Here is a 17,148-nt window from a genome sequence, read left to right as displayed (position 1 = left end):
AGTGTTGTTTTTTTAATGCAGAGGTGTATTTACATATAATTTTGGTGTCTAACACAGACGTGTGTTAGAACATAGTGTTGAAGTTTGAATGCAGGGGTGTATTTGTGTGTAGTGTTAGTGTGTGAAAGCTGAGATGTATGCACATATACACACACACACATATATATACACACTGAAACACATGCAGACACACAGATATACACACTGGCACACATGTAGATATACAGACACATATACACACTAACACACAGATACACAACCTGCCACAAATGAAAATACACAGACATACACATAGATGCACCGAAACACACAAAGACAACATACAGATACACACACAGCCTTCATACAGATACACACACATATATACACACTAACCCATATACTAGCACATATAGAGACAGACAAACTGACACACACACACAGACACACTGCCGCACACTGACAGACATACTGACACACACTCACACACACACACCCTGACAGACATATTGGCACACACACTGACAGACATACTGACACACACACACACACACTGACAGACATATTGACACACACAGTCACAGATATACTGACACACACACACTGACAGACATACTAACACACACAGATATACTGACACATACAGACACTGACAGACCTACTGACACACACACATAGAGATACTGACACACACACACACAGATACACTGACACACACACAGATAAACTGACACACACAGACAAAGAGATACTGACACACACGGAAGACGTACTGACACACACACATACATACACATACATACACACACTAAATGTACACATTTAAACCCACCCAGTTTTATACCTTGGAGGCTGGCTTTAGTGCTGGTGGCTGAAGGTGTTGGGAGTTGGGGTCTGGCTCTCTCAGCCAGCCCCCCTCCACTCTGCCTACTCTTCTCCCGGTGCACGCCTCTGTCAGGATCCTAAGACTTTTTTCCATTTGATACTGTTTCTTTAAAAAAACAGGTTCCTGCCTCTAGTTCTGGACTCTCACCTTATCATCCTCACTTGCCTCGACTAATTGGGTTCCTACAAAAGGTAACACCCAACTCACCACATTGCCTTTGCATTGAAGTTGTTGATCTGCCTGAAACACTTCATATCCTGGCTCCTGTGACCTTATCTTATTTGCTTCAGAACCACTTACTTCCAACCCTGCTTAATACCAGCTGAACTACTTACTTCCAACCCTGCTTAATACCAACTGAACTACTTACTTCCAACCCTGCTCAATACCAGCTGAACTACTTACTTCCAACCCTGCTTAATACCAGCCTGAACTACTTACTTCCAAACCTGCTCAATACCAACTGAACTACTTACTTCCAATCCTGCCTAATACCAACTGAACTACTTACTTCCAAACCTGCTCAATACCAGCTGAACTACTTACTTCCAACCCTGCTTAATATCAACTGAACTACTTACTTCCAATCCAGCTTAATACCAACTGAACTACTTCCAACCCTGCTTAATACCAACTGAACTACTTACTTCCAACCCTGCTCAATACCAACTGAACTACTTACTTCCAACCCTGCTCAATACCAGCTGAACTACTCACTTCCAAACCTGCTCAATACCAACTGAACTACTTACTTCCAACCCTGCCTAATACCAACTGAACTACTTACTTCCAAACCTGCTCAATACCAGCTGAACTACTTACTTCCAACCCTGCTTAATACCAACTGAACTACTTACTTCCAATCCAGCTTAATACCAACTGAACTACTTACTTCCAACCCTGCTTAATACCAACTGAACTACTTACTTCCAACCCTGCTCAATACCAACTGAACTACTTACTTCCAACCCTGCTCAATACCAACTGAACTACTTACTTCCAACCCTGCTCAATACCAGCTTAACTACTTACTTCCAAACCTGCTCAATACCAACTGAACTACTTACTTCCAACCTTGCTCAATACCAGCTTAACTACTTACTTCCAAACCTGCTCAATACCAGCTGAACTACTTACTTCCAACCCTGCTTAATACCAACTGAACTACTTACTTCCAACCCTGCTTAATACCAACTGAACTACTTACTTCCAACCCTGCTCAATACCAACTCACCTTTGAGTCTCACATCCAGTTTGTTGCCAAGTCCTGTAGGTTCCAACTCAAAAACATAGCCCGCATCCGCCCCTTTCTTACGCAAGATGCTACCAAGGAGCTTGTCCATGCTCTAGTAATTTCCCGCATGGATTACTGTAACCCTCTCCTGATTGGTCTCCCCAAAAGCCGTACTGCCCTGCTACAGTCTGTAATGAATGCTGCAGCTAGACTGATTTTCCTATCCAGTCGGTCCTCTCACACCTCGCCCCTCTGCCAGTCCTTACATTGGCTCCCTGTATCCTATAGGAGTCAATTCAAAGTGCTAACCCATACATTTAAAGCACTGAACAATTCCAGCCCCTCTTATATCTCTTCAATGATCCAGAGGTATACCCCTCCTCGTACCCTCCGCTCTGCCCGCGACCACCTCCTGACCGCTGCTCGCACCCGTACGGCCAACTCGCGCTTGCAGGACCTCTCACGGGCGGCTCCTCTCCTTTGGAATAATTTGCCTACTGCCATCAGACTCTCCCCTAGTCTTCAATCATTTAAATGGCCTTAAAACCCATCTCTTCAGGAAAGTGTATGGCCTCCCAGAGTAATATCTCCCTTACATACCTGTCTCTTGCTCTCTCCTATGGGATAGTGCTTTGCTCTCTCCTCCAGCTCTGCTTCACTCCTACTTGATATTTCCTATCCTAATGTTTCTAATACCCCACCTCCTATAGACTGTAAGCTCATTTGAGCAGGGTCCTCTTCAACCTATTGTTCCTGTAAGTTTTCTTGTAATTGCCTTATTTATTGTTACATCCCCCCTCTCAAAATATTGTAAAGCGCTACGGAATCTGTTGGCGCTATATAAATGGCAATAATAATAATAATAATAACTACTTACTTCCAACCCTGCTCAATACCAGCTGAACTACTTACTTCCAACCCTGCTCAATACCAGCTGAACTACTTACTTCCAACCCTGCTTAATACCAACTGAACTACTTACTTCCAACCCTGCTCAATCCCAACTGAACTACTTACTTTCAACCCTGCTTAATACCAACTGAACTACTTACTTCCAACCTTGCTTAATACCAGCTGAACTACTTACTCCAACCCTGCTCAATACCAACTGAACTACTTACTTCCAACCCTGCTCAATACCAACTGAACTACTTACTTCCAACCCTGCTCAATACCAACTGAACTACTTACTTCCAACCCTGCTTAATACCAACTGAACTACTTACTTCCAACCCTGCTCAATACCAACTGAACTACTTACTTCCAAACCTGCTCAATACCAGCTGAACTACTTACTTCCAACCCTGCTTAATACCAGCTGAACTACTTACTTCCAACCCTGCTCAATACCAGCTGAACTACTTACTTCCAACCCTGCTTAATACCAACTGAACTACTTACTTCCAACCCTGCTCAATACCAACTGAACTACTTACTTCCAACCCTGCTTAATACCAGCTGAACTACTTACTTCCAACCCTGGTTAATACCAACTGAACTACTTACTTCCAACCCTGCTCAATACCAGCTGAACTACTTACTTTCAACCCTGCTTAATACCAACTGAACTACTTACTTCCAACCCTGCTCAATACCAGCTGAACTACTTACTTCCAACCCTGCTTAATACCAACTGAACTACTTACTTCCAACCCTGGTTAATACCAACTGAACTACTTACTTCCAACCCTGCTCAATACCAACTGAACTACTTACTTCCAACCCTGATCAATACCAGCTGAACTACTTACTTCCAACCCTGCTTAATACCAGCCTGAACTACTTACTTCCAAACCTGCTCAATACCAACTGAACTACTTACTTCCAATCCTGCCTAATACCAACTGAACTACTTACTTCCAACCCTGCTCAATACCAGCTGAACTACTTACTTTCAACCCTGCTTAATACCAACTGAACTACTTACTTCCAACCCTGCTCAATACCAGCTGAACTACTTACTTCCAACCCTGCTTAATACCAACTGAACTACTTACTTCCAACCCTGCTCAATACCAACTGAACTACTTACTTCCAACCCTGGTTAATACCAACTGAACTACTTACTTCCAACCCTGCTCAATACCAACTGAACTATTTACTTCCAACCCTGCTTAATACCAACTGAACTACTCTGCACTCCTAACCTGCAAAATACCAACCTGAACTTAACAACTATCCATCTTTATCTAACCATCCTGATATTTTCCTACTCAAATCCAAACAACCTCTCTGCTCGATACCTGCCTCATAACACCACTCTGGATTCTGCCTCAAAATAACTACATGGTGTTATTGTCCTGTTTAAGCAAATCTTATTCCAAAAGGGGGCTTATTAACTTAAGTTCTCCTTTTCCTGCAACCTTATTATTCTGTCTTAATTGTCCTTCTATGTAACCTATACTTTTATATCTATAGGTTTTCTTATAATTTACTTTCATTTCTGATTTCTATTTGGGGCATGTAGCCTAACTCCTGTATTTTGGATACCTTCAACTTGCCTATAATTTCTGTTATAGGTTATTCTTAATTCTCCAACCTATAACTTCATTTATAGGTTTACCTGTTATCCTATTTCCACTTAGACCTTTTTTGTCTAAACTCTTTTATTTTCATAACCTAGTTTCCTTACCTGTAAATTGAGTTATTCAGATGTGTTTGCTGTCTCGTTTTCCTATTTTTTCAATTATCGGATTTACTGTTTATTTTATAATGTCCGAATCCTGAAATAAAGATCCTGATGTTAACCCTGGCAATCGTCTCCTACCTCACCTGCACAGGATCAAGACAGCTTTGTAGAAGGAAGTGACGTGCGGCAGTGACAGAAGCCCACCGGGTGGCCCTTAGTGCATGTGCCACTCGGTGGGCTTCCTTAGTCTGTGGGTTACCGGCTGGAAAGGGGGAGACATGATTGAGGCCAATGGGGCACACGGTGAAGGAGTAACCGGGCCCGGGGCAGATGCCCCGTTTGCCCCGTGTTAAAGATGACCCTGGTCCTCGTGCTCTGCATGAGGACATCCAGTGTCAGATTTTTTCCCCATAGGAAAGCATTGATTTGATGCTTTCCTATGGGGAGGTTTAATGCGCACAAGGCATTTACTACACCTGCCCATTAGACTCCGCTCGTTGCGGGATGAAGGTGGGGGCAGAGCTTCGACCCAGCGCTGAAGGACATCAGCACTGGGATAAGGTAAGTAAATAAAGGGTTTTTAACCATTTATTCACTGGGTACCAGGGTGTGCGAGGGAGGGGGTATGCAGAGGGATTGGTAGTGCCAGGAATAAAGCTTTGTGTTCCTGGCACTACAGTAACCCTTTAAGTGATTTTTATTTCATGTTCCTATTCAAACTTGAGATATTTAGTGTGAAAATAAATACATCTTAACAGACAACTAATGCTTCCCAGCTTTCTCCAATTAGAAATCAATCCATCTTTAAAATCACCAGACAACGTTTTGATGAATATATAATTTGAAAAGTATAAAATTGGAGAGGTCTTACGAATTGCAAGATTACCATGCTGAAATAATTTCAAAACATAAATGTATTGGGAAGCCAAGATTGTGTCCAATTCAATTTTCACATCATTTTAAATCTCCAGTGTTTATTTTACAGATTTCCTGCAAGTTTGCAGATTTGATTCCAGGAGTCAGGGTGATAGCCACAGAGTGAAATGTAATTCTGCACAGACAGAAACTGAGGTTTAATCAATAGCAAAGTAGGAATGTGTTTTCATAGCTCGGACATGAATACATTCTGCTTTGTCTCAGGGAACTGACATTTAATATGTATATATATATATATATTTATATATATATAGTGAGAGCGAGAGAAAATACATAATGGTGAAAGCTGTATAATGGAAACAATGTTATTTAAGGGTCCTGTAGACATCATAATAAACCAAAAGATCGGGTTCACAAATATCTCCAGAATCACAAGATGACAATATTTTCTGTAATACAACTCTGTACCATTAAAGGCCAACCCTAAGGAAGTTTGACAAATGTCTGTCCTACTGAGAGGCTTCCACATAACTGCCTAGGAGATGGATACAAGAAGGGCCCCCATTGTAAAATGTAACTATTACATCAACACACACTGGAACATGGACATAAAATGATCAATAGAACTTGACATCACATACTTAAAGGGAACCTATAGTGCCAGAAAAACAAAGTTGTTTTCCTGACACTATAGCTCCCTAGAGTGCCCCCCTTTATGCCACTTACCTGATTCCAGCGCCAATGTCCCTTGGCGCTGGTTCAGGTTTTCCTATGGTTTTTTTGGTGACACTGGATGTCCTCACGCCTAATGACCCAGAAGTCCCTCTAGTGGCTGTCTGGTGGCTCCTTATCCCTTCAGCAGACACTTCCAACCTAAGTGCCCTAACTCAAACCATACCAGACAGTGCTCCCGGGAAACATGGTTACTCAGGCCAGCTGTGTGGTACTATTACTCGGATTAAAGCTCAAACGGGACCGTTCAAATTATTAAAAGGGTGGCAGTTCTACCATGGACATGGGTCAGGGTGCTACTTTTCCAGATAGGGTGCTCGGGGACAAGCTACCCTAGGATTCCACAAGAGTGTGGATTATTATTGTTTTTCTGGATGTTTTGGGGGTGTGATGGACCGCCTGGCACTCCGACCGGGTGCCTCCGCAAATCGCTGCTTCCTACTAATCCTTGAGTACCATAAGCACCGCACCGGACACCATAACCACCATAAACCCCACAGCCAGCGTTACAGCTTGGTTGGGGTCTCACTGTTCTCCACCCTCCCTGGACCCAATACCAGGATCCAGCTTCCAGTGTGTAGACCTCTCCTAGTCCAGAGAGTAAAGCAGGCTGCTCTGACAAAAGCGTCCAAGGGAGTATAGTGATAAAAGTGTCCAAGGGAGTATAGTGATAAACTTAAATAAAGTGTTCATGTTTTCACCCTTCATCAAGTGACGACTGATGTTTGGGTGGTGGCTAGAATACACAAGTTACTTTGCGGGAATAGAAAAGAGGTTGTAGTGCAGACACTCTGGTTGAGTATTAGAGCTCTGCCATACAATGATATTAAAAACAATGAATGCTTAACGTATGTTTGACTAGGTATGGAAGCTTAGATCTTTTAAATTAACTCCATTTGCTGCCTCGCAAACCTTGGTCTCTTTCGATTGCAATGTTCATCACATTAGTTAATGTTTGAGGCACTCAAATTTCTGCTCCTCTCACCCCGTACCAAACGGTGCATATGGTAGGGTGATTTACGCTGATGAATCATGCTTAGATTTGTTTTTGTACCCCAGAAATGAGTCTTGCTTACTGACAAAGCTATTTACATGATAATGAGCTTCAACAGACATGATTAGTTGAATGAATTAATTGTTTTCTTCTGCTAATTCATTGTTTCTTCTGGAAATGACTAATTTTGAATCTCCCAATACTCAGTTATAATATGTACCTGCAACAACAACAAAAAAACCTACTAACAAATAGGTTATTTACCTGTCAAATCCTACTCTAAATTTTGGCCCACCCTGGATATATGCTTTTCTTGTGTATATACAGTACTTTCTCTTTTGTTAATGGCTGTATAAATACACAGAATAGAGAATGTCCTTTCAATGTGTTTATATAAATTCACTTGGACGAGTTTCTAGAATTTCATTTCTCAAGATAAAATAATATTTTCTGCAAACAATTTAAAATTCCATATCTTCTGTCTGCCGCACAGAGCACTTCGTCCTAAAATGACCCCTTTGGTACGCTGGTCCCTGCACACAGGATGAGTCACACACACTTGGGTCTTTGAGTCATAACTAGTGTCAGTTTCAGAGATGTATCAAACTGAGAAATGCCTTAAAACAAATAATAATCATAAAAAACATACATAGACAGTACCATTTGGTGTTCTGCTATTATTAAGATTATTTTTGCATTATGAAAGACTATAGGAAATAGACGGTAACTATTTTATGCATTTGTGTCAATAAATATATTTGCACTAAAATGCATTTGAAAAAAAAAATAATAATTTGAAAACTAAAGGTTTGAAGAGGTACTTCGGAATTTTGATATGGCTTAGCCCTATGATTTAGATCAGTGGTTCTCAAACCAGTCCTCTTGGCCCACCAACGATCCATGATTAATGTATTTCCCTGTTTTATTCCAGTGGAGATACTAACAAAACCTGGACTGTTCGTGGGTTTTGAGGACTGGTTTGAGAACCACTGATCTAGATCAATGGTTCCCATTTTTTTTTAGGTGCAAGGTGCCCTTAAAGGACCACTATAGTGCCAGGAAAACATACTCGTTTCCTGGCACTATAGTGCCCTGAGGGTGCCCCCACCCTCAGGGTCCCCCTCCCGCCGGGACTGAATGCGCATGCGCGGCAAGAGCCACATGCGCATTCAGCCAGTCTCATAGGAAAGCATTTGCAATGCTTTCCTATGGACGCTGGCGTCTTCTCACTGTGATTTTCACAGTGAGAAGCACGCAAGTGCCTCTAGCGGCTGTCAATGAGAAAGCCACTAGAGGCTGGATTAACCCTAATATAAACACTGTTATGTTTATAGAAAAAAGGGTTAATCCTAGCTGGACCAAGCACCCAGACCACTTCATTAAGCTGCAGTGGTCTGGGTGCCTATAGTGGTCCTTTAATATTTTAATATAGTCACTTCCTCCCAGTATTGTCTGCAAATATCAAAGGGGCCCGGTCACGCTGCCAATGGTCTGCAGCACCCACTGGGCCACCAATGAGACCTGCCTGGATTCCTGCCAGCATAGCCGATGTGACGAGACCAATCTCGCCACTGTGCATTGAAGGAGTCTGGTTGCCTGCCTACTGCCTTTTGACTATGGACCGGGATTTAAATACTTTATTTTCCTATGCAGAAAGGTCTATTTATGTATTTCTGCCCAGGTGTTTGGTACATTCTATCTACTGAACAAACAGCCGTCTATTGGCCTCCCAGGAGCCGCAGTTAGCTGGCAGTCGCCGTTAATTGGCCGCATAGAAGCTGTCGAGCGCCGCCTATTGACCACCCAGTTGCTGTGGTTAACCGCAGCTTAATTGACTATACTGGGTGGCCACGGCTACGCATACTGGACACTGGATGGCAGCAGTCTGCAGTTCACACGCGGCCGGTTCATTCACGGATTTACTGAATGAACTAATTTAACCCAGATAGCTATGCCATGGAGACTATTCGTGTAATAAAAGACTTTGGCTTCATGGCAATTGAACTGCATGTGTGTTGTCTGAGCGCCATTCAGTAATAATGTGCGCTCAGACCTAAGCTATCTGGGGATATGTTGCATGTCTGTATTTTATGTAATAAATGTAACCTTGTGTATTTTATTGTATTTTACTATCTTTTTACTGCCATGTGCTTAATGGAGTTTTGCCTCTGTCCTTGGAGATAATTGGATTACTTCCCAATTATCTCCAGGATAGAGAGGAGGGATTGTGATGTCATTGTGGGAGTGTTTATCTGTGTTATATGTTTTGATTGGATGTTCCACAAAACCCTGTGGGTGGGACTTTGTCTGTAAAATGTGTATATAAGGCCAATAAAGACACAGCTCAGTCTGTTCCTGCTTGACCCTTAAAACTGAGCCTTGTCTCGTTCTTGGGGGGGATTTATTGTATACTGTTCCAGTTTGACTGCTAGGAGTGTAAACCTATTCGTATGTTTTTTCCTATTTGGCTGTTTACAGCATTCGTATGTTTGAGAGCATTCATATGCTTCTCTGGTTCGGTGGATTGGTGTCGACAGTAGCTGCCTGTATATCTGGAAGGGAATATTTCCTAAATGGCTGTTAACCCCTTTTATGCCTGGGGGTGCCGTTACAGCCGGTACTACAGGGGCCCAGTCACAGTCTTAAAGTCCATCGGAAACTGACTGGGCCCTGTTCAGCAGAAATGTTTCCCGGTGCTATCATAGCACCGGGGAAACATTTTGAGGTGCCTATGTGTGCTCGTCATGGCGCCCCAAGGGCACCACAGCACAGAATTTGGGAACCACAGATCTTGATACTTAAAGAGTGCAACAAGTTAGTTCCTCCTACTGGTCCACATTTTAGCTCAAGGTACCATTCACTAGCACAGCAACAACACTTTCCAGTGCCGACAATTATGTAGCAAGGCAAAAAACAGATGAGTGATTTCACGAAATGCATAGAAATATGAAGTCTAGTCAGAATATGAGAACTTTACAGAATGTGCTGGCTATCTGTACTGTAGGCAGACGGAAAGTATTTCACATCAGATTATTAGATATTGAGAGGAGAATTAAGTAAATTTAGCAAATTTAATATTTTTCAAATGTGTTGTTTGTGGAAGTAGACAGATGATTTTGGTTAACTCAGCACAGATAATCAAAGGTATCTTAAAATGTACTGCTGAGTTTAAGTTTAACTTTAAATTTATCTTCCAAGTTGTCTTAATATTCACACTACCAAAATGTTACTTATCAGTCTCTCTATTACTAGTCCTTATACTAGTCCTGTTATACTAGTCCTGTTTAATAAAAATGGAGCTGTCACCTCCAAGGAGGTTTTAATATTATGTTTACGCATCACTAGATTTAACAAATATGTATTTGTTAGGTGTGAAAAATACAATTAAATGTAGAAATCGACAACTCTTTATTTTTCAATTGGACACCTCCATCTTAGCTCCTTGTCAACTATTGTTATAAGGCCCCTTTTAACAACATCATAGGCACCCGGTGAAAGAAGTGCACTGGGGCCCTGCCTATACTACCACTCACAGGAATACAAATGTAAATTATCGATAAAATTAAGCTTATATTTATTAGTACCTCCAACAATTAAACATTAAAAAACAAGCTGTACAGCAGAGATAGACAAGGAGTTGAAAGACAAGAAACTGCACATACTCAGTTGGTAAATCATAAAGACGGAGATGTAGTTCACAAAATCTGAAGTTTCGAAGGTGCCTACCCGTGATTTAGCTAAACCTCTACAGTGAATTATTATTTTTTCTTATTTTAAAATGTATCCATTTTTAAATTTATTGTTGGTTAAATGTAGATTCTGTTAAAGGGTCACTCCAGTCACCATAACCACTTCAGTCAACTTGAAACACTGCACATACTGAATTATCTGCACTTGTGTGCTGGGGGCTTGCTGCACCCTGGCACACGTGACATAGGCAGCCCATAACTCTCTTCTGGGCTGCCTAATGTCAATTTTGTGCATAAAAAAATCTGCTGTCAGCTCTACCCTCCCAGCATGCATTGCACTTCCTCCATTGAAGTAGTGGCTTCTGCCCACCAGGGCCGGTGCTACCAGTTAGGCGGACTAGGCAGCCGCCTAGGGCGCCCCTTGGGAAGGGGCGCCGCCAGGAGCGCCGGCCCCCCTCATGCTGCAGCCACCCGAGCGCTCTGCAGAGAGCCTCAGGCAGCTGCAGCTTTGCCCGGGCTGGTGCATCCATGAGGGCACACCGCCCGTGCGCAGCATGAGGAGAGGGGCTGACAGGAAGGAAGCGCTCAGCGCTCCCTCCCGTCACTCCCTCACTGTAGCGTGGCCGAGCGCTGTATGGTCCGCAGGTACAGGGAGCATCTGTCTCCTGTACCCGGCCGGACTAACAGGAAGTGCACACTGAGTGTTAATCCGGCCGGGTACAGGAAACAAAAGCTCCCTGTACCCGCGGACCATACAGAGCTCGGCCATGCTACAGTAGAGGTGTGGGGAGAAAGAGAGTGGGGAGGAGGGAGGCGGGAGAAAGAGAGTGGGGGGGAGGGAGGGGTAAGAAAGAGAGTGGGGTGGGAGGGAGGAGGGGGAGAAAGGGGAGGGAGGGAGGGGGGAGAAAGGGAATGGGGAGGGAGGGAGGGGGAGAAAGGGAATGGGGAGGGAGGGAGGGGGAGAAAGAGAGTGACAAGAAAGGGAGGGAGGGGGAGAAAGAGAGTGACAAGGGAGGGAGGGAGGGGGAGAAAGAGAGTGGAGGAGGGGGAGAAAGAGAGTGACAAGGGAGTGATGGGGGGAAGGAGAGTGACAAGGGAGGGGGGAAAGAGAGTGACAAGGGAGGGAGGGGGGAAAGAGAGTGACAAGGGAGGGGGGGAAAAGAGAGTGACAAGGGAGGGAGGGGGAGAAAGAGAGTGACAAGGGAGGGAGGGGGAGAAAGAGAGTGACAAGGGAGGGATGGGGAAAGAGTGTGACAAGGGAGGGATGGGGGAAAGAGAGTGACAAGGGAGGGAGGGGGGAAAGAGAGTGACAAGGGAGGGGGGAAAGAGAGTGACAAGGGAGGGAGGGGGGAAGATAGTGACAAGGGAGGGAGGGGGAGAAAGAGAGTGGCAAGGGAGGGAGGGGGGAGAAAGAGCGTGACAAGGGAGGTAGGGGGAGAAAGAGAGTGACAAGGGAGGGAGGGAGAGAAAGAGAGTGGGGAGGGGGGAGAAAGAGAGTGGGGAGGGAGGGACGGAGGGGGGAGAAAGAGAGTGACAAGGGAGGGAGGGGGGGAAAGAGAGTGACAAGGGAGGGAGGGAAAGAGAGTGACAAGGGAGGGAGGGGGGAAAGAGAGTGACAAGGGAGGGAGGGAGAGAAAGAGAGTGGGGAGGGGGGAGAAAGAGAGTGACAAGGGAGGGAGGGGGAGAAAGAGTGACAAGGGAGGGAGGGGGGAGAAAGAGAGTGATAAGGGAGGGAGGGGGGAGAAAGAGAGTGACAAGGGAGGGGAGGAAAGAGAGTGACAAGGGAGGGATGGGGGAAGGAGAGTGACATGGGAGGGGGGAAAGAGAGTGACAAGGGAGGGAGGGGGGAAAGAGAGTGACAAGGGAGGGGGGAGAAAGAGAGTGACAAGGGAGGGATGGGGAAAGAGAGTGACAAGGGAGGGATGGGGGAAAGAGAGTGACAAGGGAGGGAGGGGGGAAAGAGAGTGACAAGGGAGGGGGGAAAGAGAGTGACAAGGGAGGGAGGGGGGAAGATAGTGACAAGGGAGGGAGGGGGGGAAAGAGAGTGACAAGGGAGGGAGGGGGGAGAAAGAGAGTGACAAGGGAGGTAGGGGGAGAAAGAGAGTGACAAGGGAGGGAGAGAAAGAGAGTGGGGAGGGGGGAGAAAGAGAGTGGGAGGGAGGGAGGGAGGGAGGGGGGAGAAAGAGAGTGACAAGGGAGGGAGGGGGGAAAGAGAGTGACAAGGGAGGGAGGGAAAGAGAGTGACAAGGGAGGGAGGGGGGAAAGAGAGTGACAAAGGAGGGAGGGGGAGAAAGAGCGTGACAAGGGAGGGAGGGAGGGGGGAAAGAGTGACAAGGGAGTGGGGGGAGAAAGAGTGTGACAAGGGAGGGAGGGGGAGAAAGAGAGTGACAAGGGAGGGGGGAAAGAGTGACAAGGGAGTGGGGGGAGAAAGAGAGTGACAAGGGAGGGAGGGGGAGAAAGAGATTGACATCCATCACACACACACACACATGCAACCCTTACACACACAGAAACACACAATGCATTCCTTACACACACTCAATGCACCCCTTACAGACGCACACACTGCATCCCATACATACACAGAAACACACCTTGCAGCCCTTACACATACAAACACAGATTCACACAATGCATTCCTTACACACATATCAGGACATCCCCTACACACTCCACCCCCTGTGAACACACTCATTGGTGGAACATGAAGGTGGACCCTGAGCTGTGTAAAGGGCCCCAAAAAAGGGAGCTGCTTCCCGTTCTCCCAAAACATTGATTTTTGTGACCACAGTTACAAACAGCCTCCAGAGATCCTGTTCTACACCAGACCAGTGGTGCCAGACTGCAGCTAGAGCCCATCATCATCCTCATCTGGTTGTAATCTAGTATATTATTCATGGCACTAATCTCTAATTTACCTCACATTAAAGAAACACTATAGTCCCCAGAACCACTGCAGCTTAATGTAGTGGTTCTGGTGTCTATAGCCTGTCCCTGCAGGCCTTTTAATGTACCACGGCGGCACTGCAGCACTGGCGTTAGTTAACATGGCAGATCATATGGGTGGGGCATTGTGATGTCACATCGGGGGGGGGCGGCAAACTTTACTTTTGCCTAGGGCGGCAAAAATCCTTGCACCGGCCCTGCTGCCCACTCCCCCTCCCTCCCCTTGCTGACAAGGTAGTGCACATGTTCTTTGAGCCAGGAAAATGGTCCCATCACAGGCTTCTCTTTGGTTGAACCTAACATGGTGGCCCACGAATCATTAGATGGTGTGCAGGGAAGTTCAGAACCTTTTTTTTTTTTAACTTCTTTTAAAACTATTTTTAAAACATTGTCTGTTTAAAACTTCTTTTAAAACATTTTTAAGTGTTTTTTTTTTTTTTAATGCGCAAAAGGGCATTATTCAGAACTGTAAAAAAGAAGGTTGGAGAAACCCTTTAAGAACCGAAACCTTTACCTTCTGGTTACAACAGCAGAACTAATAGCTTCCCTTACTTTGTAATATTGGTTATGGCTGAAATCATCCAACAGTCAACCTACACTTAGCAAATGTTAAAAGGTTTTCAGCCAGAGGCCAGTTAGTACAATAATAACTGCATGTACCCAGACATAATTTGTAAAAGGGGCATTAGAAATGAAAAAGAAATGTAATGTTTAAAGAATGTTATTATATAAACATTGCAGATTCACTTGGTTGGATATTATTTCCTTCAAACAGTTGGCATAATAAGCTAAACATTAACATAATCCCAAAATACATATTAATATGCTTATTATATTGGTAAGCTGTTTACTTTGATGCTATAAGATTCAGTAATTTCCTTTATATTTTTTTAATATTCATCAGCATCATTTGTAATCATGAGAGATTCTTTCGTTGATAGTCATACGTGTGTAGACTAAAAAGTCTGTTTTGTTGCTAGTCTACACAAATATTTATTCAGCTTGTGTCATGGATTCTGTTTGTATTAGACAAAGCAATTAAATATATATCTTGGTAGTAATGATTCTAAACCACCTGCCAGGACATTCATAAATGTGAAATACAAAGCCTTTTTCATTCTGTCTACCACTGTATAGTTTATTTTATTTTTTTCATAAGAAATATGATCATTATTGGCTTCAATATATTCCACAGTGCTTTACAATTTCAACGTGATAATTTAACAGAAAACTAAAAAACAGGCTATTACAAATGTTAACAGGAAACCAAAGGTTGTTGTGGGACCTGTTAGAATGAGCTTATAGTCTAAAGAAGGTGAGGGACAAACACAGAAGATGAAGTGTAATATGGGGACTAAAATAAATATGTAAGTGCGATTAAGCAGGAGAATTTGGAATTTAGTTGAGTGACGTGGACTGTGGAGGAACTAATTGTGTTAAAAGAGAGGAGGCAGACAGCTTTAGAAATTAGAATTTCCCAATGGAGGCTATAGTCAGAAGTGAATAATTTAAAGGCATTTATTATTGGATTTAAAACTATGGCAAAGTCTAACCTCTATGGAGGTGGCATGCTGTTCCATTGGAATGGAGCTGTTATTGAAAAATCCTGTAGACAAGAATTGGTTAATTAACAGCTATATATGCCTGTCTAAGCCACTGAGCCCTCTCTGAGTTACATTAATACAATTTAAGATACAGAGACACAGAGAATGATTAAGATCCCAAGGGCCCTAGGCAGGTTACCAGTTTGCCCAACCTCATTCTTTATATAGAGATGGTTAATGGAGCCCAGCAAAGTCATGACCCATATCTAACCTTTATGCTCTAGGTGGCCGCCAAGGGGCGTCTTATGGTTAATCCTCCACTGCTCAGATATCATTTAGGTTATCACATAGTCCATATGATTAATTAGTAAATAGAATGTGCCACCCTGTCATTTTTAATTGTTAAGAGACTTGGACAATTGTATGAAAAGTGTTGACAGAAATACATTTTAATGATAATAATAATACGAGGAATAATATTCTCTCGTCTGAAATAGAGGAATAATATTTTAATATAGCATTACTAAGTATTTTGAGGCGGAGATATAAGGATAAAAAATTAGGTTGTTTTCATGAAAACAGACTAATTTTTGCAGTTTGTACCTTCTCAGATCATAAATTGGACCCTGTTTCAGGTGAAGGGTTGCAAAGCTGATCAAAAAAATAAAAATGTGTTTTAATAAAATTCCTCATAATCAGGTTTTAGACTTGGAGCCTACAAGCCAAACTCAACAACACAACTCTAACCACCAGTCTGCGGGGGAATCCAAGGTAGGATTTGGTTCTCAGTATGAAATATGTGAGACAATGTTTCTGCCAGTGTTTGGTTTGGTTTGAAACTAATCTTATGATATTCTTGGGAGTGTTTCATCATTTGAATAAACTATTGAGATTCAACAGCTAGCAATCTGGGAGGTTACAGAATGCATGGTTTAAGCTATTCTTCAAAAAGCTGCTTAGAAAAATATTTTATATAGATCCGTTATTATCAATGGAAAATGTGTTATTTTGTATATATCAAATTAGCTTGTTTTATTTTTCTTGGAAGATAAAGCCAGGGTTATCAAGATGCATGATGAAGACCAGGTTTGGTCTTATGTCTCCCAGTGTATGTTATACGACTATGACAAGCGTGAGCTGTGAGTGAGCCTGATCATGACACCCTTCTGTGCAACTGTTTATATTTATCAATCTGATACATGGATCTTTTTTTTTTTTTTTTATGTTCAATATTTATGTTCAATGTTACCTTCTTGCCAAATCTGTTTTAATTCCTGTGGTTAGGTGCTGTAATACTGCCGAGCTATTTCAGATGTGGAATGTTTGTCAATGAATAGTAATATATAGTATATAAACTGTTTCTATTCAAGGAATCTTTTCTGCTTTGAAAAGGGGTTTGTTTAATTAAATCCTTGGGTTAAGGAGCCTCTGTCACTTGAACCTTTTTTTAGAAAGAAATTGGGTTAAAGCAATATTCCCAATAGATGCATATTAGTTCCCTTTACCCAAGCTAAAATATATTGAGATATAATTACCAAAGCGAGCTGACAGTTTCTCATTGTGAAGGTCAGTTTACAAAGTGACCAAACAGGATAGTGAGGGTTTAGCCTAATTTACATAGCTAACCGACAGTTGTAGA

Source organism: Pelobates fuscus, chromosome 2 (assembly GCF_036172605.1).
Source record: "Pelobates fuscus isolate aPelFus1 chromosome 2, aPelFus1.pri, whole genome shotgun sequence".
Classification (NCBI taxonomy): Eukaryota; Metazoa; Chordata; class Amphibia; order Anura; family Pelobatidae; genus Pelobates; species Pelobates fuscus.
Note: the sequence above shows the minus strand (reverse complement) of the source record.